Consider the following 17,310-nt stretch of genomic DNA (forward strand, 5'->3'; position numbering starts at 1 on the left):
GTTCTTAGACTTGACTCAAAAACCTTAGAATGTCAGAGCTGGAGAAGTCTGAGAGACCACAGGGCCCAAACAGACTTTCATCTGCTATTTTACAGGAAATTAGGCATGACTTGGCTAAGGTAATATGGTAACAGAACTGGAACTAGAACTTAGAACCTAGGGCTTTTCCCATCTTAGGACTTTCTAGGTCAGTGCTCTTTCCACATGATTCTACATGGTGCTCCCATTCAGTGGCATGGGACCTAAAGCTGAATACAAAACTTCAATAAGGCTATGCTATGTGCATGTATGTATGTATATGTAGTCATCTATCTATCTATCTGGAGAGAGAAGTGTAAGGAAGGGGGGAGAGAAGGGGAAAGGAGGTGGTGGGGAGGAGAGAGATCTGTTAAGGTTCTTCTGTGGGCCCTTAAGCATAGGGGCAGCAGCACTAGTGTATCTCAGCTTTTGTGAGTACTCAGGAGGTTAGAAATGTGTTTTTGTGAATTAGCTAGTGTCTGGCAAATTTTTCTTTTTTGATTTATTTTGAGTTTCATATCATGGAATAATAATCAGACACGCAAGTCATTGGAGGGGTTGGCCCAGATTTCAGCTGGTCTCATTTTAACTCAGTTGCTGGGAATAAGAGAGTGGGTGGTTTGGACATTTGGCTTGGATGCTCTGTAGTGATTTATCCAAACACTGAGAGAGAGGAGAGAGAGAGTGAAAGTGCAAAAGAAGGCATGAGGAATGGAGTGTGCTTGATTCATGTTATTTATACTTTGTCACTATGAAATATAATTATGAGGCTGCTATGACTGACCTTTCTTCTGAGCTCATATCAAAGATTAAATCTTATACTTATCCCCATCCAGGATATTACTCTCCCCATTTTACAGAATAAGGAGATTGAGGGGACCTGGGGAGGAAGCAAGATTGTTTCAATGATCCCATTATGTGTCCCAGAGCAAGAGTTGATCCTTGGCCACCAAACACAAATGAAATATATAACATCCTCTTAGGCCAAAGACAAAGAGTGCCTATGATACTGAGTCTTCCATCTGAATCTAATTATTAGAAATTAAGGCCTCAGCAGAGGGAAAGACCTTAGAACAAGCTTTTGGAGAGGGACTGTGGAAGTCTCAAGAGCACCAATGCCAGAGAACTCTTGCTTTGCTTTGCCTTCATAGTAGCCTAGGGCTGGGGCTGGGGGACCATGTTTGATAGGGGAGAATATGGACTTTCCTGGACCAGATTTACCTTTCTCCCAGGCTAGTTAGGGCCAAAACTAAAGTAGTATTCATTGGGGAAGTTTTGGAAATTGGAGGTGTCCTCAGAAGAATTTTTGAGGGTACTCAAAAAATCACTAGGCGGGAAGCATTTGGTTATCATTTAAAAGCCAAGCTGGGGTCATTTATAGATTTTACCACCAGAAAAACCCCCCTAGAAGACTCCTGACAGATCTGCCCAGAGGAGAATGTTCAAAAATAGGAATTCTCTCTGCTCTTTGAATTCCATGTTCAAACTGGGTGGAGCCTGAGGGATATGTTGATTCTCAGTGACAAATCCATCTCTGCTGTCTTTCTGGGTCCCTGCTCACACTTCTCTTTTCTTTAGTTGCTCAGGTTGTCCTTGTGGCTCAGATAAGGTCCATATTCCAAGGTCTAATTCAGCCATAGCCTGTAGATCCCCTCTCCAACTGGTTACTGCATCCTCATCTAGCAAGCTTCGGCATAGGAGAGGTAGTACAGAAGGCTAGTTTTCTGCCTCCTGGATTATCCCAGAAAACACAGGGTTAAACATGGCCAACCATGTGGAAAGTTAATCTCCAGGCCTATCAATCAGTTCCTTTCTTAGGATCAGCAGAGAAGGGAAGATCAGGGATAAAAGAGTGGGTGCCTGGGGAAAAGGGGGGTGGAGTTTGAGAAGCAGCAATGCTCTCCTTGCCCAGAGCCCATGGGGATGGATGGGCACCACATGGTTCCCTTAGGGACAAGGGGGTGAGGGAATAGGGTACTGAGTCAATTCCATAGTGGTATTAGGGTCAACATTCCCTTACAGGTCACCGACTGTGTAGGTTAGTGAAGTGCCTGAGGGGACTCTGGGCAATCTCTTGAGGACATAATAGAAGTGGGAGGGAGGGAGTGGATCAATCTAATTAAACACACACTCTTACAGCAAAGTCCTCTGGAGCAGTAGCAAAATGTATTAGACAAGCAGAGTATGCAAATGCCTTCTTAGACTGCGGGAAGGGCCTCAGTACTAGGCTCCCTTGAGAACTAGCCAGGAGGTATAGGAGATAAAAGTGTGGGAATCGGGAAGGTCTCAGTTTGAATCCTCCTTCAGACACTTACCAGTAAATCACTTAATATCTCTCAGTCTCAGTTTCCTCATCTGTAACATGGGGATAATAATAGCACCTAGCCCACAGGGCTTGTGAGGACCAACTGAGGTGATATTTGCAAACCACAAAGCACTATATACAATGTAGCCATTGGCCTTTTTATTAAAAATAATAGAGCTCTTTCCAGAGGGTGCCAAGAAAGCCAACGGTAAGACCTGACACCTGGAGCTGGGATGACCAATATCCTGCACAGACTCTAAGAAGCGAATGCTTAATCAGTGAGCTGAAGGAAGTGCTGTATCAGCCTTTCTAGGAAACTGAGGCAAAGGGACAACAGAAATGAAGTGACTTGTCCAGGGTCACACAGGTAGTTAAGTGTCTGTGGCCATATCTGAATTAATTGTACTGCTTTTAAAAAAAAATGTTAAGGATTGGGAACCCAGTCTCTGAGACATTTCAGGTTTCCAGTTATCTCCAGGTGTGTGATAAAATTCTTAGAATGGAATTAATTTTTATTCAGTTTTGTTTCAAAATGAAACCTATATGTCAATATTTTTTTGTGGGGGAGACTCTTAGTGGATTGTAGGATCATAGATTTGGAGCTAGAAGAGAACTCAGAAGCTTCTAGTCCAACTCTTTATTTTACAGATGAGGAATCTGAGCAGAGAGGGGTGAAGTGGCTTGTCTAAGGTTACATAATGAGTCAGTCAGTCAGCTAGCATTTATTAAGCAACTACTACGTGCCAGACACCGCTAAGGGCTGGAGAAACAGAGAAAGGTAGAGCAGCTCTCTTTGTGGTGGCAAAGAACTGGAAATGGAGGGCATGCCCATCAACCAGGGAGTGGCTGGACAAGTTGTGGTGTGTGATTGTGATGGAATACTACTGTGCTGTAAGAAATGACAAGCAGGATGATTTTAGAAAAATGTGGAAAGATTTGCATGAAATAACAAAGAGTGGCATGAGCAGAACCAAGAGAATGTTGTATACAGTAACAGCAATATTGTTCAAAGAATAACTGTGAATGACTAAGTTATTCTGAGTATTACAAATACTCAAATCAACCACAAAGGACCTTTGAAGGGAGATGCTATCCACCTCCATCTCCAGAGAATGAAATGATAAATAGAAGTATGTTTAGTAAGACTTAACATCCATCCATCCATCCATCCATCCATCCATCCATCCATCCATCCATCCATCCATCCATCTATCTTTATCAAATGGTGACTTTCTCTAGTGGGGAGGGAAGAAAATATTTTGGAACTTAAAATGTAACAAAAATAAATAAATAATCAGATTAAAAAATAAAAAAAGGAAACAAATAAAGGCAGTCCCTGTTATTAAGGAGCTCATGAAAACAACTACATGCAAACAAGATACATACAGGAGAAACTGAGAATAGTCTCCAAGGCACTAAGCTGAAGGACTCGGAAAGGCTTCTTTCTCACAGAAAGTAGGACTTCAGAAGAAACTTGAAGGAAGAAAGGGGACCTGAGGCAGAGATGAAGAGGAAGAGTTCCCTCTTCTGAGAGGCAACAACTGGAGAAAATGCCCAGAGCTGAGAGAGGGTTGTATTGGAGGATGAGCAAAGGAAGCCACTGGATTATCAGCATACATAGAGGGAAGTAAGGTATAAGAATCCTGGAAAGGGAGGAAGGGGTTAGTCTTTGAAAGCCAAAGATAGGATTATATTTTTGATCCTGGAGGTGATAGGAGTCACTGGAGTTGAATGAATGGGGAAGGTGGAGGAGTTACATGTTCAGACTTCAGCTTTAGGAAGATCATTTTAATAGTATCAGGTCTGAATCCACATCCTTTGAGTAAACCCAGCACTCTAGCCACCACACCACGCCGGCAGCATGTGTAGGTCACAAAACAATCAAAGCAAAAATAATAGTCTGTTGAAACTACAGCTTTTCCAATTACTTGGAAATGGATTTCCCAGATGACAAAGGGATTCTATCTGTCAGTGGCTAATTATGGTCCTTAGCATAGCACTAGGCAAAAACAGGTAGATAATATAATCATAAAATATAAGAGTTGGCAGGAAACTTAGATATCATGTGGTCCCAACACCTTCATTTCATAGATGAAGAAACTGAGGCCCAAAGAGGTTCAATAGTCCTAGGGCTTGAAATCTGGCTCAGACATTTAGTTCTATGGCCCCAGAACATCATTCAGCTGCTCTCAGGGTCAGTTTCCTCATCTGTAAAATGGGGATAATAATAGCACCTATATTACATAGCTGTGATGACAACAAACTGATGTAAATGTGTGAAGTGCTTTGCAAACCTTGAAGTGCTACATAAATTGTCCATTACTACTATTATTATTAATAAGAGTCAGTGTGGCATAGTGTACATAGAAAGGCAGTGGACAGAATACCAGGTCTAGAGTCTGGAAGAACTGAGCTCAAATCTCACCTCAGACACTTACTAGCAGCATGACCTTAGGCAAGTCACTTAACCCCTGTTTGCCTCACTTTCCTCAACTGTAAAATGAGGATAATAATAGCACCTACCTTCCAGGATTATTTTGTGAGAATAAAAACAAGATATCTGTAAGTGCTCTGTAAACCTTAAAGCCCTATGCAACTGCTAATTATTATTAGAGGACCATTCTTGAAGCCAGGAAGACCTGAGTCCAAATCCTACCTCAAGCACACATAAAGTGTGTGACCCTGGGCAAGCCTGTTAGCTTCCCAGTCCTCCAGGCAACTCACTATGATCTTAAATTGTAGAGATGGTGGTGATCTGCACTGGGAGAGGGAATTTCCTCATTTGGGAGTTCTCTACATATTAGTGAAATCACAGGTCCAGTTCCCATCTCTATAATTATTATAAGTAATAGGGTAGCAAAGGGGGCCTGTCAAGGCTATTAATAATGTCATAACATTATATAGATTTGGCCACAATAATAACTTTGCTTTTTCTACTGGTCTTCCTTACCATCAGGTTCTACACAAAAATCTTTGTCTTTTCTCTTGAACTCCTGTTTAAAACTGCCTAAGGTAGTGGAAAGAGACCAGGGCAAACAGCTTTTGGCAGATGAATGAGTTAACAAGTATTTCCTGAGCACCCACCAGGTGCTGACGTAAAAGAGAAGTTTAAAGGCACCAACATGGATAAGGTCAATCAAAGGAAGCCAGGAGGGAGAGAAGCTGAAGACATACATTGCTATTTAAGAATAAGCTCTGCTCACTTTGAACAGGATTTAGGGAGCTTTCTACACCCTGGGAGACAGGAGGGCTAAGTACTGACAAGATGAGATCCACTTCATCAGCACATGAAGCAGAGCCAAGAAGTCTAGAGAGATCCTAGTGTGTCTACAACTGCTTATGAGACCAAGGCAAGTTCTGTTTTCTAGGCTGTTCAGGGAGAGTAAAAAAAATAATTAGAAGCCAAAAAGAGCATAAGAACTGAACTGACAACTAATAATACCATAAAGAATAAGGAAAATGAGGATTATTTCACACCTATTTACATCATACCTGCATCATACACATAACCTAAAGTGAGGGGAAACTGAGGAGGAATCTAATAAAAGTCTGTATGTAGGAGGTATGGTACCCATGTGTACACATCTCTCCTTTGACGTTACCTGATCAGGTAATGTTTCCCAATATTACTTGAACAACGTTGTTTCTTACTGCCATCCTTAATATATGTTAGCCAAGTTCCTCTGTAATATCTCTAAACTCTTCTATATAATTATGACTGTCTGATGTTTATTAATGATGATAGGCCAGCCTGTAGCCACTTGTCTGTCCTTTGAGGATGAGTAGCAGTCTGAATCCTCAAATAATCCTTGATCACTATGCTGGGCATGGGACAAGAAGAGCTTCTAACACTTTGTTACCCCTGCTGGACTCATCCTGTCCCCTTCCCCTTCTTTCCACCTTCCCAGGTGCCCTTTGATTAACTGAAAGGCTCTTTAGAGTTCTTGAGCCATTGCAACCCTTCTTGTGCTGAGATTCTGAGAAGAGCAAAGGCCTCTCTCCTGCCCTGTTCCCTACTTCCCCAGCTCTGATCCATCTTCGCAGAAGCACTCTGGAGTACCCTGTCTCCTCTTTGGGATGAAAAGAGGGACTGTGAGGTGGCCAGCTCAGTTAAACACTACTCTGTTTGTGGGTGAAAACACACTAAAGCGCATGGGGCAAGGAACACTCCTTCCTACTGGGAAAAGACCCAACACCAACAAAGCTCTTGGCTCTTGGCTAGACTTCTTCCCTGTGTCCCAGGGAAAGCCACCCCAAAATGTCCAAGGGAGCCTGGATTCAGGTGAGATAATCAGAGGGCAAGGGCCAGGCCTGAAAAAGTGCGCAGTGCTTCTCCAACAGTTTGAATTGAATTAAGTCATTACTTCTCTACTCTCAAAGAGAACACACCCAAGTTGAACACACAACCTAAGCTTCCTCCATCATCTGCTTTAAGGGGTGCATGTCAGGGGTGAGCTGTCTTTGCCTGCCAGTCTTGCTTTCTGCTCTGATCCTAATGGAGATGCCAGACCAGGGACAGATCTAACATCTACATTTGGAAAGTCAAGCTATAGAAAGTGTGCTCTTGTTGCTGATTTCCTATTGGATTCCCTTTCCCCTCCTTCTGGGGCTACGGGCTAGGATGATAAATTTCCTCTTCTCAGAAACTAGGTATACCTGTATCCCCTTCTTTACCAGCCTACAAAGAGAGGACCTATCTGTGCCAACCAAGCCAGAGACAGTCTCCATGACAACAGGAGCCTCTCTGTCCAGACAGAACACACAGCTTTGGGATCTGAATCCCCAAGGCGGTCATGAAAAGGAATCAGAGACAGACTTGGAAGGTTACTCAGACCCCATGGCGTCATCGACAATGGGATCTGTGTTCTAGTGAGCATATCTAACCCACATGGGACAAAGGCAAGAAAGGTCTTCTCTCAATGCTTGGACTTCTGGCCTTGTCTCACTTGCTGGGACTGATGAGTGATGGATCAGGTGAGAAAGTAAGGAGGGCTGTGATGCCAGGGTAACCTGGCAGTATGCCCTTTAATCCTGGGAGACAAGACATCCTTACTTCAGCACCACTTTCCCTCAATTATAAGATTATGAATTTAGTGATGGAAGAGACCTCAGCAGGCATGTCATTCAGCCCTCTCATTTTACAGATGAGGTTACCTGAGAGGTTAAGTGGGTTACCTAACATCACCTAGGCAGTACGTATCACAGGCAGGATTAAAATCCAGTAGTGCTTCTGCCATCTGCCTTTAACCAGGTTGTTCCCAACCGTACCTGTAATGTTGGGCAGGTCTGAATTGGGGTAGTCCCAGGGATCCAGTTTGGTCTGGGATTTTAGAACCTGATCCATCCCAAAGAAGAATTAATCCTAGAAAAGGTCTCAAAACTAAGTTAACCTCTTGGGGAAGGGCTCCCTCTTGAATGAGAATGCTTTAACCTCAAAGTCCCAATAGAGACAAACCTGTACGTACTCTTGGGGGTTGCCCTAGTCCATGTCCAGAATATCTCTGAGACCCCACCAGTCCCTAGGGATGAAAGAGTAGAAAGCATTTTCTTTCTATAGCGTTCTCTTATTTTTGACATAAGCGTTAGGAACTAGCATGTCTATGCCTCTGACCACTCACTGATCCAGTGGCTCTTTGAGTAACAATAGTGGTGAAGTGAAAGAACCGCACCCAGAGAAGATGAGGAAGGCATTCAAGCTGGCACTGGCAGATCTATGATACTTTGTTCATTCCTGGCTGTCTCCTACCCATGCCATTCCTGAGGTCTACCATGGGGGAGGAACACACTTACTGAGTACCTATTTTCTGTGTAGTAAAGAACTGGACAGGTCAATGAATCAATCCATTAGTCAAGGTTCTACCAGAAAATCTAAGACTATCACTTAGTTCTGGTTGCTTAAGGAGTTTATAGTTTATGTTAAGATGGGAATAAGAAAAAATATGCAAATAACTTGTAATACAAGGTAAGATGTATCCTCTGTGAGTTCTAAAATGTCATGGGGGTTCAAAGGAACGGCTTTAGCTACAAACAAAGTGATTGTACCCAGAGAAGGGAATTCTTGGTCCTTGAAATGTCAACTCTGAGAAAATGGAGTTCATTAGCTGCTACAGTAGTTACACTTGGTTCCTGGCCAGGAAAAGCTGTGGTTTGCATTTTAAACTCTAGCCGACTTTTCTCTTTGATGGCACTAAGCATGGTCATATTAGGGGTGCATGCACTGAATTATTAGCCACTCACTTTACAGTAAGCTCTCAAAAAGGGCACCTGGATGATTAAGTGGCTAAGTGATAGGGAAGAGTATTTAAGTGACTTAAGGAGAGAACTCGGAGTGGAGGACATGATCCTTGGCCTTTAGAATGAACCAAAGTCATGTACAGATACTGCCATTATACTTTTGAGTACTGGATAAAGTAATGGCATAAAGTGACAAATAAAGGAGATGGGATGGTATATTGAATTTGAAGAGTGGGAGAAATTTGGGTTTGATTCCCATTTCTGACATTTACTCTTTGGGTAACCTTGCGCAAGTAAACCTCTTTGAATTTTCTTTTTGCCATCTATGCAAAGGTGAGTAACGCCTACAGTGCTTACCTCCAGATTATTCTGGAGATCAATAAAGTGCTTTGAAAACTTTGAAGTACCATATAAATGTCACTGATGGCTCCTACAGCCAGTAGTCTCCTCTGCTCCCCACCCCCCAGCTGGCCTCAGCACACTCTAGAGCAAGGGGGAGTGGAGAGTCAACTGTCTGCCTCATTACATGTCTGTGGTTTGGCCCAGTTCATAGCAAGCTGGCCTGATCTGGTCAACAAAGCCAACAGTTGGGAAGAGAGATGAACTGTTCAGAGCTGGGATTTGGAGGGAGGGCAGGGTAAGGAAGAAGCCAATTTGAAATTTTGGGGTGATTAGTTTGCCAAGACTTAATCCAGGGGAATGATCATGCAACAAAAAGAGACTCAGAAGGATGACCCAAGTTCCCTCAGTGAGGCAAGACAGACTCACAGAAAGTTTATCTGACACCTTTTGGTATATCAGCAACAGACTCTTCTTTGTACCATTTTCAGAAATGTGGTTAAACAGTGTCAGCAACTTGCTAAAGACACATCTGCTTCTCAAAGGCACCAATTTGAGTTCCAGAAATGCTGAGGGCATGGCATATGATAACTGGATAACAGGCTTCAGACCCCAAACCCAGAGTTCGGTTCTCAGGCTTGCTAGTTCTGTCACATCAGGCACCTTGCTTTCTTACCATTTTCCTTAATTTCCCTTGTCTGGGAAACAAAAACAAGTCACCTTTGAAATCAAGAGAAGGTCAGTTCTTTCTGTGCCTGCTTCTACGTTTGAGACAGTAATTCTTAGCCCTGATAGGGAAGGATTTAGAAACTAGGGCTAACAGTTATGAAATTGTTTCTCTAAAGGAAGGCCCAGAAAAAAGTGAAATCCCCCAAAATCCAGTGTTTGTGATGCTTAGAGTGTTGTATTTTAATTTTTCTGTTTATTTCTGAGGTTAAAGCATTCATTCACAGGACTTTAGGGTATCTGGTCCAGTCCTTGCCCATTTCCTGTGTCCCTTCTCCAATATCTCCTATCAATGGTTGGTCATTGCTACTTCTCTTTCATAAGTCTGACCAGAATTCCCATCCTGCTCATTCTCCTGGTCAGTACAAAAAAAGAGTTGATGCCAAGAGCAGTGGGCAGGGTAATGCCCATCAAGTACGTGGGATGATACTCTGGAATAAGACGAGAGAAATGAATGTTATCTCTTCAATATTTGAAGTTAGGTAGGAAAAGGTGGTGGGAAAACTGTCATCTACCTGACTCCAATCTGAATCCTTTTTGGCCATAGCTGGCAATCTGAATGATCTTAACATTTCACTCTCTTCTCTTCTAAAGACTGGGACTCTGTGGTGAAGGCAGACGCCTGGGCCCATACGTACTCAGGCTACTTTCTATGGTTCGGGTAGATTATGATGCAACTAGGCTGAAACCTCAGGTTTCTTCATTTACATTAATACACAATATTTGAAGTGGGTCAGTTGCCATCCTGCCAATGGGTTTGCTTCATTTGGGGAAACTGGTAGGATGTAACATGATAGGATGATGGGAATTCATTCATTCATTCATAACATATATTCCCTGATGATCACAGGAAAGCTTCAGAGCTCCTCTTCCCTCCCCATTAAAAACAGGGGCATGGGCACATTTACAGTAGTCGGAAGGCACAGATTTAAATTCCAATTCTGCTCATTACAATCTGTGACATTAACAAATTTTAGTGCCACCTTTAAATCTCTTGGACTTGGTTTTCTCATCTATAAAACAAGGGGCTGGGGTTCGGTTACCTCCAAGGTCCCTGTGGGTGCCACTCCTGATGCTTTGAGGCTGGCACCTAGCCAGTTCCTCTTACTGAGGGGCTTCATTCTCATCTGAATGCCATCACTAGCCACATCATTCATACAGGGCCAGAAGCCAGGACTGCCTAGATTCACCAGTTTCAGGCTTTGAAGTAATCTTTCAGAAATATTTGTACTACCTGGGTGAATATAAGAACAAGGCTTGAAGGATAAAGTGAAGAAAATCCAGGAATCAAACAGACAAAGGGAAGGGGATTATTCCCAAGAGGCAGTGATGTATTGATGTGGCTGCAAAATGAACCCCAGAGAGATTTCCTTCTTCTGTGATGAAATTCAGTTCTATTGGTGCTCCGCTGATGGCATGATGGCCCGACTGCTCAGTGCTGTGAGCAGCATGCATAGCACTCTGTGGAGCAGAATGGAGGCAATTGGATTAGGGGTTACATAAGGGGAATTGGTTTAACTTAATGGGGACTTGAGGTGGGGAGAAAAGGTGATTGCAAAGATGGGTAGAGGCAGATACGAGTTTTCGAGATGTGGGTTAAAGCTTTGCCATGTCAGCTGGCAGGGGCCTGAGAAAAGAATAAAAGAGCCAAAAGTTGAGCTGCTTAACGCCAGTCTCCTTAATTAGGACCAACTGTGTGTGAGGAATGCTGACTCGGCTGACCATGGTTTGTTTGAGTTTTCTCTAGTTTCAGAGAGTTCCCCTCCCACCCTGAGTCTTCCCTCTAAAGGTCCCTCCTCTCGGCTTCTTTCACAGGAACAAGAAGAAAAAACAGGACATCCTTCCCTCCTCTCGTTTTCAAAAGCTCCCAATACAAGCAATTCAATGCCCATTCAACAAGAAAACATAATGGGGATCCTTCTTGCTAGAAAGGAACGACAAATCTTCAGAGGCTCAACCTAATCCACCATCAAAAGGAGAAAGGGCTCTAGAATTCCTGAGTTATGATGTCAGATGCATTATTCTTTATAATTGAAACTGAGTTAATTCTCCTTTCCTGGTCTCAGTTTCCCAATCTGTAGAAAAAAAAAATAAACTAACTTCCTAAAAACTGTGTTTTAGGTTTCATTTAGGTTCACTTGGGTTTCCACATTTGATAGATAAAAAAGGTAAATTAGAGAATCTCTAGGATAATTTCAGCATGAAATATTACTCGGCACAACATTAGTTGGAAAATGCTTATTAATCAATCAGCAAGCCTTTTATTAAGCACCCACTAAGTACTTAATAAGGCACTGGGCTACAAATAAAAGAAATGAAACAATCCCTGCTCTCAAGGGGCTTCCATCCTGTCAGTCACTACACAGAGCAGCAGCCCGTTTATGTGCCAAGCTTTTCCATACAGGAGGCCTGAAGAGTCAGCAGTACAATGAGAGATCCATTGATTCTCTTTTGAGTTACCACTCTCCTTACTGGTGCTTTCCAGAGTGGGAAGGATAAGTTATTTGACCTAGAATCTGGGGAGGTCTTTGCCAGTCCTATTCCTGATGCTTCTCAACCCATTCTGTCCAGAGTCCCAGCATCTTCTTCAGTAGATGGTGTTGCAATCCCCAAAATGCCTCACAGATGGCTATATGTTGGTGCCATTTTTCTTAAAGGAGCCTGTGGTCATTGCAAATACTCCATCAGAAGGGCAAAGAGGTGTGTCTGGTTGAGTGCTCAGACCCAAAAGAATCTCTTGGAAAGTAGAAAGGAAAAGGAACAATGCCTTGGCTGACTGTAACCCTGGTGAAAAGAAAGAAAGACCTCCAAAATCAAAATGGCCCTTTAGCTTAAGCTTTTATATCCCTGCTTTGACCTTTCTGAACTGACCTGATCAGTTTAACTGTCAAAACAAGATTTTTTTTTCTACGCAGCAGTCCTGCAAGCTCAGATCTATCTCAGGGAAAAAGGAAAAGAAACTTTAAGGCACTACTCCTTTATGGCCCACCTCAGAAGCCATCTCCTCCATGAATACAATAATAGGTAGCATGTATATATCACTTTAAGATCTGAAAAGCACTAAGGATATCTTCTCATTTTACAGATGAGGAAATAGCCTGAGAAGAGTTTAAGAACTTGCCCAGGATCTCACAATTGGTAAGTATCCGAGGCTTGTTTTGAACTCAGTTCTCTTTCTGCCTTTAGATCCAGGGGTCTATCCCAACTGCCTTATCTGGTTGTCTTGACACACTGCCTTTCCCCTCTTCTCCCTTGTTCCCTTCATAGGAAAGTGATCTTTATCTCATCATATCACAATACTTTGCCTGGATTTTTCTGAAAAATCATAATGATTTGTATATTTAGTTTCTCCCCACCAGAAACCGTTCTGGTCAAGAAGCCTTAGTCCTTCTGTAGGCAGGCTGAAGGACAAAAAGATATGAAAGTGTATACCAATGAACAGAAGTCCTTCTGAGATAGGACATAGTGCATAGGACTATGCAATAGGGCATAGAGTGCTGGCTTCAGAGCCAGGAATCAGTGCACCAACAGGAAGCATTTAACAAACTCTATATGCTAAGCACTGTGCTAAACACTTACCTCTGACATACCGGGGAAATCACTTAACTTATTAGTGCCTCAGGTAACTTTCTAAGAGTATAATAAAATGATAAAATAATAACAGCAATAATAATAGTGAATACATACACACACACATATATAGTGCTTTAACGTATCAGTGTCTCAGGTAACTCTAAGGGTATGATAAAGTAACAATACTAATAGCTAGCATTCATATAGTGCTTTCTGCTAAACACTTCCCAGTTATTATTCCATTTGATCCTCACAAGAACCCTGGGAGGTAGGTGCTATTATTATCCCCATTTTACAGATGAGGAAACTGAGGCAAACAGACTTGCCTAGGCTCACACTGTTAGCAAGTGTCTGAGGCCAGATTTAAACTCAGTTCTGACCGACTCTAGGCAGAACAATTCCAGTGTGCATTGGTAAAGGCAGATTCCTCACTCGGAACTCATTACATTCATGAAACCACAGTTGGGCCAAAACAGCTAGGTGGAACAGGGGAAAGAATGCTGGAGCTGGAGTCAGGAAGACCTTAGTTCAAATCTAGCCTCAGAAATTTACTGGCTTGGGTGACTCTGAACTGCCTCAGTCTTCTTATTTGTAAAATGAAGATAATAGAGTTTAACTTCTAGGGTTTTGTGAAGATCAAGTGAGATATTTTAAAAGTGCTTTGCCAACCTTAAAATATCATATAAATACCAGTTATTTATAATTATTATACTTACTACTAACTTACTCCTAACAAGTTGGATTCTCTTTTCCCACATCAAAAAGCAGCCAGTCATGAACAAGTGAGTTTGACTCTTCCCCTTTTACGGATAGAGAAAACGGGGCACAAGAATTAACAGCAGGGTAGATACAGTCAAAATATGAGGCTAAGGATCTAATATGTTCAAAACACTCAACCCAGAAATGCTGAGCTGGCAATAAACACCTCTAGGCTGTCAATTTCTCCCCCTTTGCAGAATAAAGTCCTATTATTACATATCAAGTGGCCCTTTCTAACACGCCACTTCCCCTATTGTCTTGGCTTTGTTTGTATATTAAATTTAATCTTCCGTCATTATCTTATTCCCCATTTTGCTCTAATCAAGAAAGCCTATTTTCATCTTCTGCTGCTGCATTTGTCAATGCTACCGTTTTTTATGACTGTGGCAAAACCCATCTCTTCAGGAAGCTGGCTCTGAACTACAGGGGACGGCGGCCCCACCCAAACATCTTGTCCTAATGTCATCCACATTAGGTCTACTGAGTGAAAAGAAAATCAATAAAACTAGTAAAACAAAACAGAAACAACCCAAGTTGAAAACCAACCCAAGGGAAAAAAAAAGTAATGTTTAGTGTATTAAACAAGCTAGTGACAGCTAACTGGCTTGGGGACAGAATATGCCTTGTAAAACCCCTGAGACTTAGACACTGAGGAAAATCTATATTAGTACATTAGTGTGTGTGAGTGTGTGTGAGCGTGTGTGTGTGTGTGTATGTATGTGTGTGTGTGTGTGTGTGTGTGTGTGTTCACATAGCTGGCATGCTGCCTGGGAAGAATATTTAACTATTAATTCATTGTTATTGTTTAGTCATGTCCAGCTCTTTGTGACTCTGTGGATCATACTGTCCACAGGGTTACTCAGCAAACATAATGGAGTAGTTTGCCATTTCCTTCACCAGATCATTGTACAGATGAAGGAACTGAGGCAAACAGGGTTTTAAGTGACTTGCCCAAGGTCACACAGCTAGTGTGTGTCTGAGGCTGGATTTGAACTCAGGTCTTCCAGACTCCAGGCCAGGTACCCTATCCACTGAGTCACCCAGTTGCCTCCTCATTAATTCATTATAGCTGCTCAATACTGAAGTATTTGTTTCTAGTGTTAAATAAATAAAAGCCAAAGTGACTTCATTTCAAAATATGCTCACATTTCCACAAATTTAAAGCCTAAGTTTTAGAAATTCTTGCACATTGCCCAACACCACTGGGAGACCCCTTCCCAACTTGGACGTGGGGCATCTTGCTTGGGCCTGGGTTAACACCACAGAGATGGTACAAGCCCATGGTTGGAGTGGGTTGTAAATTATTTTCTTCCCTGGTCAAAGTAAAGAACACTAATGGTCAGATTGGGGCTGAAGCGGTCCCATTGCAGTGGGTTGGATGGACAAGGCTGAAAGTGTTCAGGGCTGATTTATTTGGGTAAGAATCTTTCCCACCTAGAATGGGATTGACACAAACTTCGAAGCTGGTGGGAGGGCTTCAATGTCTGCTCCTCTTACTATCTAAACAGAGAGAGGACAGCTCAGGGCCTGGTATGGCTAATAGACTGTAAACTCCTTGGGAGTTGTGCCTTATTCATCTTTGTGTCTCCTACTGTGCCTTGAATATACACTAAGAACTTAACTATCTACTACCAGCACTACAGAGTACTGGCAGAAATAGAGTATGTGCATTAGAGATATATAATTGTATGTGTTTTTTAATATGGCAGCTTATGGGTATATGCTGGCAGCAAATAGGACTTGAAGGTCCAGGTAGGAAATTTTTTGTTTTTACTGACCTAGCTTTGGTGGGTGGCTAATCCAAGCCTTTAGCCCTAAGCTATGGTAGAGTGGTTGAGGAAATACAGATTTGATTTCAGCTTCCTGGAGTCCTCATAGGCTTCTCTGGGCTAAGCAACTTTGGTCAGGACTTCATAACACTTTTTGTGCCATGGACCCCTTTGATAGTCAGCTGACACTTATGGATCCCTTCTAAGAGTAATGTTTTTAAACAGGCACCTGAGTGGTATCATGGATAGAGTGTGGGAGTCAAGAAGACCTGAGTTTAAATTAACCTTGTTCACTAGCTGTGTGACTCTGAACAAGTCACCACTGTTTATCTCAATTTCCCCAGTCCATAAAATGGAGATAATAATAGGACCTACTTTCTAGGGCCATTGTGAGAATAAGATGAGATAATGAATATAAAATGCTTCACAAACCTTAAAGCATTAAAAAAATGCTAGTTATTATTAAATTATTTAAAGGCATAAAATAAAATACATAGGACTACAAAAGAAACCGATTATACCGAAATATAGTTATCAATTTTTTTTCAAGTTCACAGACCCCAGGTTAAGAATCTCTGCCTTAACTAGTGTAAGTAGGACTCAAAGATACTTTCTTTGCATTGCTATCACTCAAAACACAAGACACAAAATGAATGTTTTGAAAAATGCTAGGGGTAATGAAAGTCATCATTCTAGGCTAGGTAGGTGTGGAAGAATTACTGGCTACAGCATTATGTTGGTCTCATAATTAATAGAAATCTGAAGCATGCTGAGAAGATGGAAGAAACAGCAGACGAGAAATCATCTTATTGCACAGTGGCCCTTCTTTCTCTCAGGAATTCATACCGCCACCTGCCCTGACCCCTGTGGTTCCCTTGGGAGAACTATGGAAACAAGGGATGAAGTACGTATCTTACTGGCCCAAGTCAATCACAGGGCAACATAACTTTGTGTGACATATTTATCTTCCACTATTTTCCTTCCTTTAAACAGGAGGAAAATAAATAGTCATACCAGTTGGAGACTGGTAAATAAGGCAGGAGGTGGACAAGGCTTTTTCTACCAGGGATCACGTAAATTGTCTTCTTGTAACTCTGTCAGTGCTGAACTTCGGTCTGGTCTTACTGAAGCCCTCAAAAGCTCAGTTCAGAGAATCCATAAAGTTTTAGCTTTAGATCCCATGGTTACATCCCTTGCTTTCATTTCTGAACTTCAGTAATTCACTTCTGATTCTTTCCAGCACTGTTCACATTCAAGGCTAAAGACAGATACCTCTAGCAGACAGCCAGTCAACCAGCCAGCGATGGATGAAGCCACCTCTATCGTTTCCCTTCCTTCTTGTGTAGGATATATAGTGGAAAGGTCAATGAACTGGTAAACTGGAGGTCTGGGTTTGAATTCTGGCTCTGCCACTGACATTGGTTAGTCACTTTTTGTGGATCTGAATTTTCCCCATCTGTGAAATGGGGACAATTTCCCTGTCCTGTTGTGAGGCTCAAATGAAATAATGTAACTCACTCTGTAACGGTAAAACTTTGTAAAAATTGGAGTGATTATTATATAAAATTGGAAGCTGGATTTCTGAAG

At 42.1% G+C, this 17,310-nt stretch overlaps 1 protein-coding gene and 1 long non-coding RNA gene across 8 annotated transcripts in view; one reads left to right on the forward strand and one right to left on the reverse strand.

The window, feature by feature from the left end:
* Positions 1-17,310, reverse strand: part of NAV1 (neuron navigator 1) — a 343,043-nt gene that overhangs the window by 37,673 nt on the left and 288,060 nt on the right. The window lies entirely within an intron of this gene.
* Positions 7,073-17,266, forward strand: LOC140529506 (uncharacterized). Its single transcript, XR_011975573.1, has 3 exons — positions 7,073-7,297; positions 12,708-12,760; positions 16,964-17,266. It is a non-coding gene; the product is annotated as an uncharacterized lncRNA (long non-coding RNA).

This window comes from Notamacropus eugenii, chromosome 2, assembly GCF_028372415.1.
Source record: "Notamacropus eugenii isolate mMacEug1 chromosome 2, mMacEug1.pri_v2, whole genome shotgun sequence".
NCBI lineage: Eukaryota > Metazoa > Chordata > Mammalia > Diprotodontia > Macropodidae > Notamacropus > Notamacropus eugenii.